Source organism: Microtus ochrogaster, unplaced genomic scaffold (assembly GCF_000317375.1).
Source record: "Microtus ochrogaster isolate Prairie Vole_2 unplaced genomic scaffold, MicOch1.0 UNK1, whole genome shotgun sequence".
Classification (NCBI taxonomy): Eukaryota; Metazoa; Chordata; class Mammalia; order Rodentia; family Cricetidae; genus Microtus; species Microtus ochrogaster.
Window position 1 is genome coordinate 35,422,354 of NW_004949099.1, and position 13,799 is coordinate 35,436,152.

The following is a 13,799-nucleotide window of genomic DNA, read 5'->3' on the forward strand; positions in this document are numbered from 1 at the left end:
CCCTTCCTGCAGGGGCTGTGGCTGCACTGCCACCTAGAATTGCAGATAGATACCTTCCAAGAAAGATTGACAAACTAATGAGATTTTTTTAGGTCATTGTGGGACTTTTGTAAGTAAAATAGGAAGGACTTCTACAGTACTTTAGCACACACAAGCCTTCAAAACTGGCTTGTTTTGAAAGTTTCAAAAAATCCGAAACTCAGATTACTTTTTAAAAAGGGATTATTTATCATCATCATTGTTATTATTCCCAAATGCCAGTAAACAATTACATGCAGATTTAAACGGGATAGCTTTTCTTCCCCTGTTCACATGAGTTGGCAATTGAAGGTGTTAAATCTTGGCTAGGGCTGGAGACATAGCTCAGTGACACTTTCTACTCTTCCAGAGGACCTAGGTTCATTCAGTTCCAGCACCCACAAGGCAGTTAAAAAAGACTGTTACCCACACTGGAGCACTGGACTGAGCTCCCAAGGTCCCAATGAGGAGCAGAAGGAGGGAGAACATGAGCAAGGAAGTCAGGACCCGAGGGGTGCACCCACCTACTGAGACAGTGGGGCTGATCTATTGGGAGCTCACCAAGGCCAGCTGGACTGTGACTGAAAAAGCATGGGATAAAACCGGACTCTCTGAACATGGCGAACAATGAGGGCTGATGAGAAGCCGAGGACAATGGCACGGGGTTTTGATCCTACTTTATGTTCTGGCTTTGTGGGAGCCTAGTTTGGATGTTCACCTTCCTAGACATGGACGGAGGGGGGAGGACCTTGGACTTTCCACAGGGCAGGGAACCCTGACTGCTCTTTGGACTGGAGAGGGAGGGGGAGAGGAGTGTGGCGGGGGGAGAAGGGTGGGAGGGAGCGTGAGGCTGGGAGGAGGCGGAAACTTTTTTTTTCCTTTTCTCAATAAAAAAAAAAGACTGTTAACTCCTGTTTTAGGAGATCCAACACTCTCTTCTGGTCTCCATGGCTACTCCACTTACATTGGTGCACATACCTACACATAGAAGAAGCAGACATAAATATATATATATACATATATATGTATATATATATATAAAACCTTAAACATTTTTCCTTGGTATGATGTCTTAACAAAGACAACACAAAGGTATTGGAATAGTTAAGTGAAGTGAAACAATATTGGAAGAGAAGTTATTGGTATACTATTAATAGTCTGAGCAGCCGCACCCTGTCTCAGGATACCTTGTAGTGCTTGCACAAAGCAGTTGAACTCATGGAAAGGTCTCAGCCAGTTTCTTCTGCAGTTCTTCTGGAGTGTGGTCGTGCAGAGACCCTCCTTCCATGGCTTTCTCCCATGAGCTACTTCAATGACAAGGAGCCCCTGACAGCACGTCCACCTCAAGTACCAATTGGTCACACTGTCCCTTCTGCGGCAGATCTACTATGTGCATTTTTACTGTCGTGAAAACATGCTAAGACTCCCAGAGAAGAATCCCGGGTACAGATGCAGCTGGCTCACCCACCAGAAACTGTTGCTCTGTCTGAGGATCTGAAGTATATCAGCAGCGACATTCTCCAGAGCTGTCAAACTCGTGAAGAATGTGACCTGCCAAAAGTGACCATCACACCCCACTAGCTCTGAGGAGCCGGAGAACATCCTTGGCTTACTTCCCTGTGTGGGGTGATTGTGTTATAATTAGGCAAACAATTTACTAATCGGAAAAGCTTCGAGACTGGGCATAGTGACACATATCTTTAATCTTAGGGAGGCAGAGGTAGGTGAGTCTCTGTGAGTTCAAGACCAGCCAGGGTTTCAGTCTGATATAAGCCATTTAAAATTTCCTTTTTACTTCTACATTTACTTATTTTTCTGAGGGAAAGGGATGCATAGTGCTCAAGTGGAGGGCAGAGGACAACCTGTGGGAGTCAGTTCTGTTCCCTCCATTCTATGGATTCTTGGAATTGCTGTCAAGCTCTGCTGGCAAGCACCCTTTATTCCCTGAGCCATCCCACTGGCCCTAAACTGGTCCTGTGACACATTAAGTTTGAAAATAATATGATTTTTTTTCTAAGTCACAAGGAGCTTGTTACAGCAAATGTTTTCATGGCATTTGACAGAACTCAGAATGATTTCTTTGAAACAGGTTCAAATCTAAAAATAAAATCAAGTAAAACTAACTCAGTGAGGAAAAGTCTCTATTTAAAAAAGAAAAAAATTCAAACCACCAAAACATACAATTTATATAATAACAAAATATAAAAAAAATGAAATAAACTGGATTTGGAGAGATGGCCCAACAGTTAAGAACACTTACTGCTGGTCTAAAAGAACATATACAGTTAAGCAGTTAAGAGCACTGGTTGCTCTTCCAGAGGACCCAGGTTCGATTCCCAGACCCAATGTGGCAGTTCACTACCCTCTGTAACTCCAGTTCTGGGGACCCAACACCTCTTCTGGCCTCAGCAGACACCAGACTTGCATTGTGGTGCATGAACATCCACATGAGCAAAGCACCCAGACACAGAAAATAATCAATAAATCTTTTGGAAAATGAAGCCAACTGACAGAATGAAGACAATTGGTAATAGATGTGAGAACCTCAGAGTCTGTCCAAACGCTTTTTCCTTTTGCTGTTCCATACTTAGAGCAGGTCTGGTGAGACATATAATTTTCCTGAAAAACTTATTAGGAAGTGAGAGGAAATAACTTCAAAACTATTTAAATATCTTATAAATAATATGAACGTGCGTCCGCTTCAAGAGCCAGGCGTCCCTTGCTTCTCTGAAGACAGAACCCTGACTGGGAAAGCGCCGAGGAAAGCACACACAGGACAGCACATCAGCACAGCCAACGCCAGTCACCACTTCTGACTCTAGGCCTGGCACTTGTCACCAAGTTTGGGCACCCGAGTTCAATTTCCAGGATCCACATGGTGAAAGGAGAGAGCCAACTCACACACGTTGTCCTGTGACTTCCTCTCGTACACCATGGCACAGAAGAATAAACACATATACACATAAACTAAATAAATAAACAATAAAAAAGATTAACTTGGGGTTTAAAAGATACTATAGGTTCTACCCTAGCATTGTAAAAACGGGTAGCATAATACAATGACAAGAAGTTAATTAAGAAAAAAAATTAGGACAAAAGCAGGGGCTCTACCCAAGCTCAAGCGTCCACACAGTTGGTCACTAAATGGACACCATACAGAGTCACCTTCAGCCCCAGGCCTGCTGGGGCACCAGGGAAAAATGAGGCTAGACCCTCCCTGCAAAGCTCTTCCTTCTGGATCTCCTTGCCAGTTCACCCGAGGGTGCTGTCCCAATATCTTTTATGTGTGCTGAATCATGATCCAGGGACCTAGGGGATCCCAAGGCCATGCACTTTTGACTACTAGGCTGGGACACTTGGTGCCATTGGCTTCATGCTCGACATTTGTGGGGTTGCCCGCCCTGCATCCACCATACCCAGGAACAGGACTTGAAGGCAGCAAGGTGACACTGAGTTCAAGGCCCTGTTGTTCCAATTATGAGCCAGTGGCAGGAAGCCTGACTAAAGGCACTCTGACCTCCCTTCCTAGACTGTGAGTGGGAAGCAGAGAGCCACAGAGGAATGAGAAAGATCAGGGTGCTGTGAAACATTTAATTGTGTAAAGTTATGTTACATTTGTTTATGCTGTGGAATATTGCTTTAATTATGTAAAGTTATGTTACATTTGTTTATGCTGTGGAATATTGCTTTAATTGTGTAAAGGTGTGCCACATTTGTTTCTGCTACATTTGTTTAATTATGTAAAGATGTGTTGCTGTTTCACCTTGCCTGCCTGAGACACCTGATTAGTCTAATAAAAAGCAAAACGACCAATAGCTAGATAGGAGAGGAGCAGACGTGGCTGGCGGACAAAGGGAATAGTAGGGGGAGAAATCTAGGCTTGAGAGGAGCAAGAAAAGAGAGAACCGGGCAGAAAGGATGGGCGCTGCCCAGGCCCAGCTAGCCAGTCAGGCAGACGCCAGCCAGACATAGAGACGGCAGGAAAGTAAGACAGACAGAAAGAAAGGTAAAAGGCCTCAAGGGAAAACATAAAGAGAAACATTAAAATAAGAGCTAAGGTAAGGCCAAGCATTCACAACTAATAAGAAGTTTCCACGTCATGATTTAAGAGCTGGTTGGTGGCCTAAAAGAAAAAGCCTGATACACCAGGGCAAGTTCTCCCAACCAAGAACACGCCGAGAAAGAGAGCTAGTCACTTTTAGATCCCTTCCCCACCTGCCTGGTTCTCATCCTTCCTGGTGGTACCTGGGAACCACCTTTCCGTGGGCTAATTCACAGCCTCTCTCTAACTTTCCTCACCCTTCCAAGAGTCAGCCTGAGTCTACTTCTGTGTTTGCTCACCCCCCAACCATTGCTCCATAAGCTCCACCCCTTATAACCTCATCTATGCCATTACCACCCCTATTTGCTTATAAAGTACTATAAGGTAACTGAACTACAGAGACATCCATGTATTTTTTCCAAGGTCACGCAACTAATGAGTATCATGGTCACAATTTGAACCCAAGTTTTGGTACGAAAGCATGATGGGAGTGACGGTTTGTTACACAACCGAGATGAGTTTAAATGCTCACCTCCCTGTATTCCAAATAAAAACCCAACCCATGCTATTATGTCAGGATTGCAATGACTCTAAACAAAAAAAAAAAAACAAAAAACGTCAACAGCAATGCTCCCTTCTTGGAGCTGTCCAGGACTGCTTCAAGTGCAGCATATATAAGCATGTGGCCTAAGATATTGCGGTGGTTTGAAAGACAATGGCCCCCAAAGGGAGTGGCACTATTAGGAGGTGTGGCCTTGTTGGAGGAAGTGTGTCACTGTGGAGGCGGGCTTTGAGGTCTCTTTTGCTCAAGTTTCCCTCAGTGTGACTGTCAGTTGACTTCCTGTTGCCTATGAGTCAAGATTCCACCAAGTGGGTCCCAGAAATCAAACTCAGTTGTAAGGCTTAGTAACAGGTGCCTCTACCCAATGAATCAATCAGCTCATTGGTCCCATATCAGGTTTTAAAACCTGGATATTTCTCAGTGTCTAGTCCATGGAATGTCTACCAGGAAATTCAGGTGCCCTTAGCTGTGTGTGTGTGCGCGCGCGTGTATGTGTGCGTGTGCGTGTGTGTGTGTGTGTGTGTGTGTGTGTGTCACAGGGCTAGCCTAAAGACTCACTCACTCAAAACCTCCACTGCCTGCCTTTCGAGGAGTAGAGCCAGGTTATCCATCCCCTTGGGATGATGAAAATGAGGCACACAAGGGAAAGAGGGCTGGGCAGGGGTGCAGGAGAGAGGTGCACCAAACTAAGTACGTGTGAAAATGGCACAAGGAAGCCTGCTACTTTGCACATTAAAATAAAAAATAGAGGGCACAGAGATGTCCTGTCTGAGGCTCAGCTGAGTTTGCATAGCAAGGCATAGGTTAAGCAGAGCCTGGGAACTTGGTGCCAAGACTGGAAAACCTGGAAAAAGAGAATGGTTTCTCAGGTAGCTTTTATTTTGTTCCACCTCCTTCCTCTTTCTGCCTTTCTCATTTGATTATACTGCTACCCGTGTTAGGATTTACAGGACAGGCTCTCCCAGAGCTCTGGTCATTGCCTTAACCTTGAGGTATGACTTACTTAAAATGCTCTACACACACACACACACACACACACACACACACACACACACACACACATGTTTCTTATGGAACCTAGGTCCTCAGGTATTCCTAAGCAAAGTCTCTAACCACTGAGGTCCACTCCCTCTGTTGCCCACCCCCCCTTTTTTTGAGACAAGGTGTCTTTCTCTGTAGCCCAGGCTGGCCCTGAACTTGAACTCATTACTTGGCTCACATTGTCTTTAACCCAGAGCAATTCTCCTACATCAGCTTTCCAAGGACTGGTGTTCCACATATGAGCCATCAATCACCCAGCTTCGGCTTTGACGTTATTTTTTTTTTTTTGAAATATTGTCTCTGGATGTGTCCCAGGCTTTTCTCAGGTAATATCATGTTGTATTCCTCCAGACTGGAGCAGTGCAGAGAGCAGCCCAGAGCAGATGAGAGAGTATTACCCCGAAATATCTATAGTATTATGTGTTAAGGTTTTTTTAAATTTTATTTTAATATTATCTTTTTGTTTGGGAGATAGAATTTTAGTCTGTAACCTGGCTGGTCTCAAACTTGAGGCAATATTCCTACTTCAACTTCCTGTTAATGGTTTTTAAGAACTCTTAATCAGCACTCTGGAAACAGAAGCAGGAAGATCCCTGTGAGTTTGGGGCTAGCCTGGTCTACATAAAGAGTTCCAGAACAACCAGGGCTATGTAGGAAAACCCTGCTAAAAACACACACAAACAAAAAAGAGCAATTCTAATCTCTTAACAAAGTCTTCTTATGCCTTTTTATCATGAAATTCTCTAAAGCTTTAACCCTAGGCAATTGCTAATGTTTTCTTTCACTAAAATTTGATCATTTTGTGGGATGTCCGATAAACAGAGCATACAGTGAGTAGATCCACATAGAATTATAATAAAAATAAAAATATTAGCTGCGTGGTGGTGGCGCACACCTTTAATCTTAGCACTGGGGAGACAGAGGCAGGTGGATCTCTGTGAGTTTGAGGCCAGCCTGGTCTACAAAGCAAGTTTTAGGACAGCCCTGTCTCGAAAAACCAATATTGAAATGGGGCCAGCAAGATGGCTCAGTGGGTAAAGGTGCTTGCTCCCAAACCTAGCAACCTGACTTCAATCCTTAAGACCCACACAGTGGAAGGAGAGAACTAACTCCTAATGTTGCCCTCTGACCTCTTCACAAACACTGTGCACCCCTCCCTAAATAAAGACAATGTCATGAAAATGTCAAAACATAGAGAAATGTTTCGATTTTCCTTTTTGCATTATTCAAAATGCGTTACGAAAAGTATGCTCCAGCCTAAGAGTTGCTCAGTATAGAACCCATGCTTAGCACATTCAAAGCCCTGGTTTTGAACGTGAATTTTTTTCGTTTTGAATTCTCAGTTCTTCCACACAAAGAGTAGAGCACAGCAGGGCTTGGAGCACTTACAGCTCGGCTCTCACATCAGCACACACAGGACCAAGGCCTCTCAGAACTGGGCTTCCAAAAGGCCCAAGTCAGCCTGTGCTCAGTGGTAGGATGCTTGCCTAGCATGCACAAGGCCCTGGGTTCAATTTCTAGCACTAAAGCTATCCAAAAATGTATTTAATTCTATGCTTTTGTGAGCTCTCCTGGGATTTGACTCCTTACTATTTTATTGTGGTTCAGACCAGCTTCCTTCAACGTTCACTGCAGGGGAGTGAGCATAAGGGTTGCTCAACTGTGACCCACACAAAGAACTGAATCTTGATGCCTGGAGGTGTGGCTTAGCATGGGCTGGGTCTGGACTTGGTCCCTAACTCCAAGAATAAGTAAAACAAGCGCTTCATGACTCAGCACACAACAGACACACATATCTACAAAACCGATGCACAACATTTTCAGGCAATAAAATTTCCCCTCCATATATGTGGCACGCTTGGATAACTTTTCTTTTTAAAATACTGGTTGTGACCCACCAAACTGATTTCCCAGTCCACTGGTGAGTCCCGATCCAGTTTGCTAAAATATTGTCTGAGGTTTCTGTCCTGCCCGGTTCCCGCAGTTGATAAATCCCAATGAAATCACACAGAGGTCTTGGATCTTAACAAAGCACCCGTGTCTCCTGAGGCCTCCTCCTTTGAGTTTAGGCAGCTCCTTCTGAGGGTGAGCTGGGGCGTGCATGGAGTCAGGTTACTGGACTCTTCCTCCTGAACTGGGGAGTATGCCGTCATTTTCAGGGAGTAGTTCTTAGCCATCAAGTCAACAGGCAGCCTTTGTAGTGTTGGCCCCTACCTTCCGAGGTGGGTCAGCTCTGCGATGACCAGTCAGAAAGGGTTATTGGGGCTGGGTAGCAGAAGCCACCCTGAGCCTCCTGTTTTGCAGAACTTGTCAGGAGAGCCCGGGGTCAGTGAGGGAGGCTAAGAACTGCCCAGGTAAAGGATGCCCACAGCTCCCTATGCTGGGGCAACCCTGTAGGAAGCCCAGGTTAAGTGGAAGCAGTCTTCAGAGAGCAGGGCAACTCCATTGGGAGGCAACATAATCTCTCTCTCTCTCTCTCTCTCTCTCTCTCTCTCTCTCTCTCTCTCTCTCTCTCTCTGTGTGTGTGTGTAAGAGTAAAGTAAATTAAAGTAAAGTAAAGTGCAATAAGTAAAGGGAAGGATGGAGTTGGTTGGAACTGTTTGGGGTTGCTTGGTAAATAAGCACAAGGAGATGTTTGTCCAGGTCACTAGCTGGGAATGTGGTGACAAAGTGGTCTGGTACAGTGTGTGGGAGAGCTGTGGCTATTCTGTGTGGGTATCCTCCTGCCCGTCCCCCAGCCTGGCACAGGAGGCCTTGTGATCCCAGTCGGGTGGATGGGTGGGTGGGTGCTCTTTATGTGACTACTTAATTCTCTTCCCAGTCTATGATGTGAATGACAGAGGCCAGGCTTTCAGAATAGGCAGGCCTGTCATTTGCACCCGACGCCCCCGTGAAGACGTTAACCCTTCCTCAAGCTAATCAAAATCAATGAGAAGCCTTAGAAAGTTGTGATGGGAAACTACTAGCAGCTGGCCACACTTTTTGTTGTTGTTGTTGTTTGTTTGTTTAGTTTTTGGCTTCTGAGACTCTTAGCTAGCCTAGGCTGGCCTAGATCCCAATATGTAGTGGAGAAGGGCCCCTGGTCTTTCCTCCACTACTTCCCAAGAGCTGGGTTTAAAGGCAGGTACCACCTTGGTGGCCTGGCTTTGTAGGCTACTTACAATTCTGACCTTTCAGGCCCAGAGTCTGAGGCCTTACCTAATTGAGTGAGCACTGCAGGCTCCGGGGAACTTGCTGAGTTGTTTCTGCCTCCCACCTGCTTCCCAGCATTTATGACTTATGAATATTCATGAGCTAGCTTTAGAATGCAAAGTTTAGAAGCAGCTTTTTGCTCCCTGGCCTGCAAGAGTGTTTGTGAAGAGTGTTTGTTACCCTGGTGTTCCAATTCTGGGGAAAAGTACATTTTTAAGATTTCCCTTAGGTGTAAGAGGGATTTAAAGCCATAATGAGTCCAATTTTGAAAAGGATTAAGACTATAATTTCTAGGTCATTTTATTCGCTTTTTCCTTGGTTCAAATAGCTACCGGATGCCTGCCTTTCTCTCTCTCTCTCTCTTTTTCACTCTCTCTTCTTTCTTCAAGGTCTAATGTAGCCCAGGCTGGCTTCAAACTTGCTATGTAGCTGAGGATGGCCTTCAACCCATGGTCCTCTTGCTTCCACCTCCCAAGTGCTGGAGCTACCCCTAAATAACCATGCCACCCCCCACCCCGCACCCCTGCTTTCCAGTAGCCATTCTCCTTGCAGTTGGGGAGTGGGGGCGCTTGCGGGTGTGACTCCGATAAGCACACAGACGTGGAATCCATTTCTACAGACCCTGTCAGTTTTCCCTCCATAGCCCCACAGAGGCCCACACTTCCTTTTCCCCTTAGTCTGAAACATGGGTCAAAACATATTCTTCAGAGAAGGAGCGCATTCTGAAATAGCCGTGTCCTCCCTCGTTTGAAACATCCATTTCACCTTTCAGCAGCTCCGGGCAGTCAAGGGCGCTGCCAGCTCTCTTCCACACAGTCGCTAGTTACACATGACAATAATAATATGTACACCCCCGCCGTCCAGCCGCAGTAAGAAGCACATTTGAGAGACTGAACCAGTACCGAGGTCACCTGGAAATACGTCATCCCGATTGGAACGGTGGCGGGCAACCTCGGTGCTTTGGGATCTAAGTCAGAATGTCTGGGACAGGAGACCCTAGGTATTCCAACATGCACCCATCGCAGACTACTGCAGGTGCCAGCAGCGCAGCCGTCGGTTTACCGTTCATTCCACCTAGGTCTCCCTTTCTCTTTCTTTTACCTGTCTTTCCCAACACGGTAAATTGTAAACACTTCATCACAGCGCTGGGGCTGTAAGAAAGGATTGGGGGCTGGGGGAGGAGGGGTGGACGGGGAAGCAGAGGACAATGATGGATACACAGAAAAATCCTTTGCCCTGGAAACACGCTCATTCGCTTCTAAAACGAATGCCGTGCCCCGGAAGTTCGTTTGTCCTTTCCTTGACTTCCAGAGGGGAACCAACATAACCATCTCTTTGTTAACGATCCACAGAGGCTGACTTGCAAACGGGTCCTCCGCAGCCAGGGGCACGTGCATGCCTACGCGTGTGGGGATGGCATCTCTGGCCTGTTTACCCAGCTGTGGAGGCGAGCGCCGGCGCCCTCTACTGGACGGAAATAAATGTCCCTCTGAGTGTAACAATTGTTGCCTGTGGATGAGCTAATGGATTCACATTGAACTCGCAGAAAGGACACGGTGTCGTGGGGATCCCGGGGCAGTCCTCTGACATCTGGCATACCACCGGCTTGCCTAAGGATGTTATTTCTTTGATTGGGGTGGGGGAGAAGAGCATAAAGAAAACGGGACGGTATTGGCTGAGAAACTGAGTGCTCTGTTTCTCAGCCTTTGGGGCGTGTGCTTATGGTGCTTGGTGTCTGCCGGTGGGGCGTTGTGCAGTAAAGGAGACACAGACCCTGAGGTGTAGCTGCCACTGGTTAAGAGAGCAACGAGTTTAAAAGCAGACAGATTTGTTCCAAGAATCTCGTATATGTCGGAAAGGCATAAACAATCGAAAGATGTGGGGGTTTTTTGTTGTTGTTGTTGTTTTGGTTTGGTTTTGGTTTTTTTTTTTTTTTTTTTTTTAGGCGTCAAGACACAAAACCTTTTCCTTTAAGGGATTTGCTCACCCAGGGGGAGATGTGATGGTACTTACGGACTAGGGCTTCACATCCGCATCTGCCTCGCCGGTGAGAGCTTGCCTCCCCAGGTTGGCTGGTCCTCAGGACACAGGTGCTGCTGTCGTGGCTGCATGCATCCTAAGAGTGGCCGCTTCACCTTCCAGCTAGAATCCCAGCAAAGGTTCTTCATCCGGAGGCCCCAAGGCACACTTCTTTCATCCTTGTGTCTTCCCTCGTTCGCTCGGGGTTCAGAGCAGTGATAAAGGAATAAAGAATCCGGGGTCTATCACTGTCTGTCGGTTCTCACCGCTGCATCTCTGCTAAGGCTGCAGAAGTCAGCGCAGTAGCGAAACTGGCTAGGGCTCCTCGCGGTTGCCACGGTAACCAGGAGCAGGCGCCTGCCCTGGTGGCTGAGGAAGGCTGTAGAGAAAAGGTAACGGATAAGCAATGACGCGTTGGCCTCTCTCCTGGGCATCGGTTGAGCCTCAAGTGACCCAAATGAAATAAAGTCCCAGATAACCCATTCTTTAGACTCAAATCCAAACCACACCGCCGCTGCTGTCTTTTTTCTTCTCTTCTCCCTCCCCAGTCAGCACACGTAGGAGCATCTTAAGGATTAAAAATTCCAGCACTACCCAACACTTCGTTCCCCAGAGGATCCTGTACACAAAGCAGAATGTTTGCTAGGCTCGCTCTTGGAAACAGAACCCCCAGCGGGAACTGCTGCGGATGAGCTGGGGGAACCAGAGAAGGGACCAAGTGAAGGATGATGATGAGCCGGTGGGTCACTTGACCTCTCCGAGCTGTAACATGAAAGACACAAAGGTGTCTTAGGAAAAGCTTATCAAACTGAGTTGTTGTTACTGTTATGTCCACAATGGTGGTGAGTATAGGCTATGCTCGCCAAAGACACAATCCCAAAGGCCATAATCCTAAGTGATAAAATATCTCTAAATTCTAAAACCCTGAAAGATTAACACCTTAACATTATAATTATTCTGGGAAATAATCTGATTTCTTTTTCTTCTTTCTGTTTTTAAAAGGCAAGGATCTCAATCAAATACACACAGCTGGTCTTGAGCTTACTGTGTATTCATAGTTAAGGGTGACTTAGAACTCTTGGCTCTCAAACAAACAAAAGCAACAATAAAATATTAGGGAGGAAATTTTGTGAGTGAAGAACTGGGGAGGTAACTCATTTGGTGGGGTGCTTAACTAGTATGGATAACGTTCTAGAGCCAACAATGGGGAGGGGTTACTAAAAACAAATTGGATGAATAAAAAAGTGTACTTCAAGAAGAGATCAAGTCTGTTATCGTGGTGCATGCCTTTAATCCCAGCACTTGGGAGACAGAAGCAGGATGTTCTCTGTGAGTTCGAGGCCAGCCTGGACTACATACTGAATTCCAGGACAGTCAGAGCGAAACAGTAAGACCCTGTCCCCCAGAAAAAAACAAACAAATAAATAAATGATAGTAGATCAAAGGACTGAAGCAAAGACCCAGTGGTTAAAAGCACTGACTGGTCTTCTAGAGGGGGTAGGTTTTTTTGTTGTTGTTTGTTTGTTTGTTTTTCGAGACAGGCTTTCTCTGTGGCTTTGGAGCCTGTCCTGGCACTAGCTCTGTAGACCAGGCTGGTCTCGAACTCACAGAGATCCGCCTGCCTCTGCCTCTCGAGTGCTGGGATTAAAGGCGTGCGCCACCACTGCCCGGCCTGAGAGGGTAGGTTTGATCCCTAGCACCTATATTGTGGCTAACAACTGTCTGTAATTCCAGTTCCAGGGGATCCAGTGCTCACTTCTACTATCCATGGACAATGGCGTGCACATGGTGCACAGACATACATGCAGGTGAAACACAAAACAAACAAACACACACACAGAAAAGAAAGACTAGTTCAAGGGATGTGTGAGGGCTCATCAAGGAATGGCACTTGCTGCCAAGACTGACAACCTACCTTTGATTTCCAGGACCCTCGGGGTAAAAGGAGAGACTGGAACCCCAAATCCTCTGACCTCCCTATACTCCTCAGAAAATAAATAAAATTAATGAAAATAATTAAGCATAGCTCAAGGGCAACTTCACGAGAGTAGTCCACAAAAGCTGGCTGACTTCCAGGATCACTAACTATGCATCCCTGCAACGTGGTCGTGTATAAATCTCCTGGGATAATCCATCCCCATCCATTTTCCATCTAGCATGGCTCTTTTGAAAATTCCCCAGGATTTTTATGCAGGCTGATGGGAGTATTCCCACTGAAGGCTCCTCTCTCCTGGGCCTGTTTCTGCGTTGTTGTGGGCATATGGCATTCATTTCCCAGCTCTCATGTACAGACCCCGGATTTGGCAGAAGCAAAACTGGTGATTGAGCAGCAACAGCATTGCTTAAGCGGCTTCTTGTCCTACTGTGCACGTAATTATTTTCCAACCAGTTAGACACTTGGCTGGCTTCTTCGGGCTAATGCAGCTCTTAATTCATTAAAAGCTGCTGGAATTTCATCGGCTGGGTGCAATGCCAATGTAGATAAATGATCTTTTTTCTTTTCTTTTCTTTTTTTCTTTTTGTCTGAGACAGGGTCTCTCTACACAACCCTGGCTGTCCTGAAACTCACTCTGCAGACCAGGCAGGACCCGAACTCACAGAGATTCACCCGCCTCTGCCTCCTGAGTGCTAGGATTAAAAGTGTGAGCTACCATGCCTGGATTATTTTCATTTTATTTTTCTATTCTTTTAAGGACCTGTGTAGCCCAGGTCGATCCCTGAACCTTGAGTTTTCTTGCCTCTGCCTCCCAAGTGCTGAGCAAATGAACCTTGTTTACATGAAGTTTTCATAGCTCTTTCCTAAACCACCTGACACTCCACCAAATCCATTGGGCTGAATGAGACAAAAATAAACTTTATTGATAATACCTTGAAATCCATTTACGAAATGCTTGCTCATGCCTAATTTTGAATCATTCATTATGG

At 46.0% G+C, this 13,799-nt stretch overlaps 1 protein-coding gene across 1 annotated transcript in view; it reads right to left on the bottom strand.

Annotated features, from left to right (window-relative positions):
* Mical3 (microtubule associated monooxygenase, calponin and LIM domain containing 3) overlaps positions 1-11,313 on the bottom strand; it is a 197,566-nt gene extending 186,253 nt beyond the window's left edge. Inside the window, exon 1 of the mRNA XM_026788025.1 lies at positions 10,869-11,313. The gene's annotated coding sequence lies outside the window, so the exon portion shown is untranslated. The remainder of the gene's footprint in view (positions 1-10,868) is intronic.
* Positions 11,314-13,799: the final 2,486 nt, after the last annotated feature.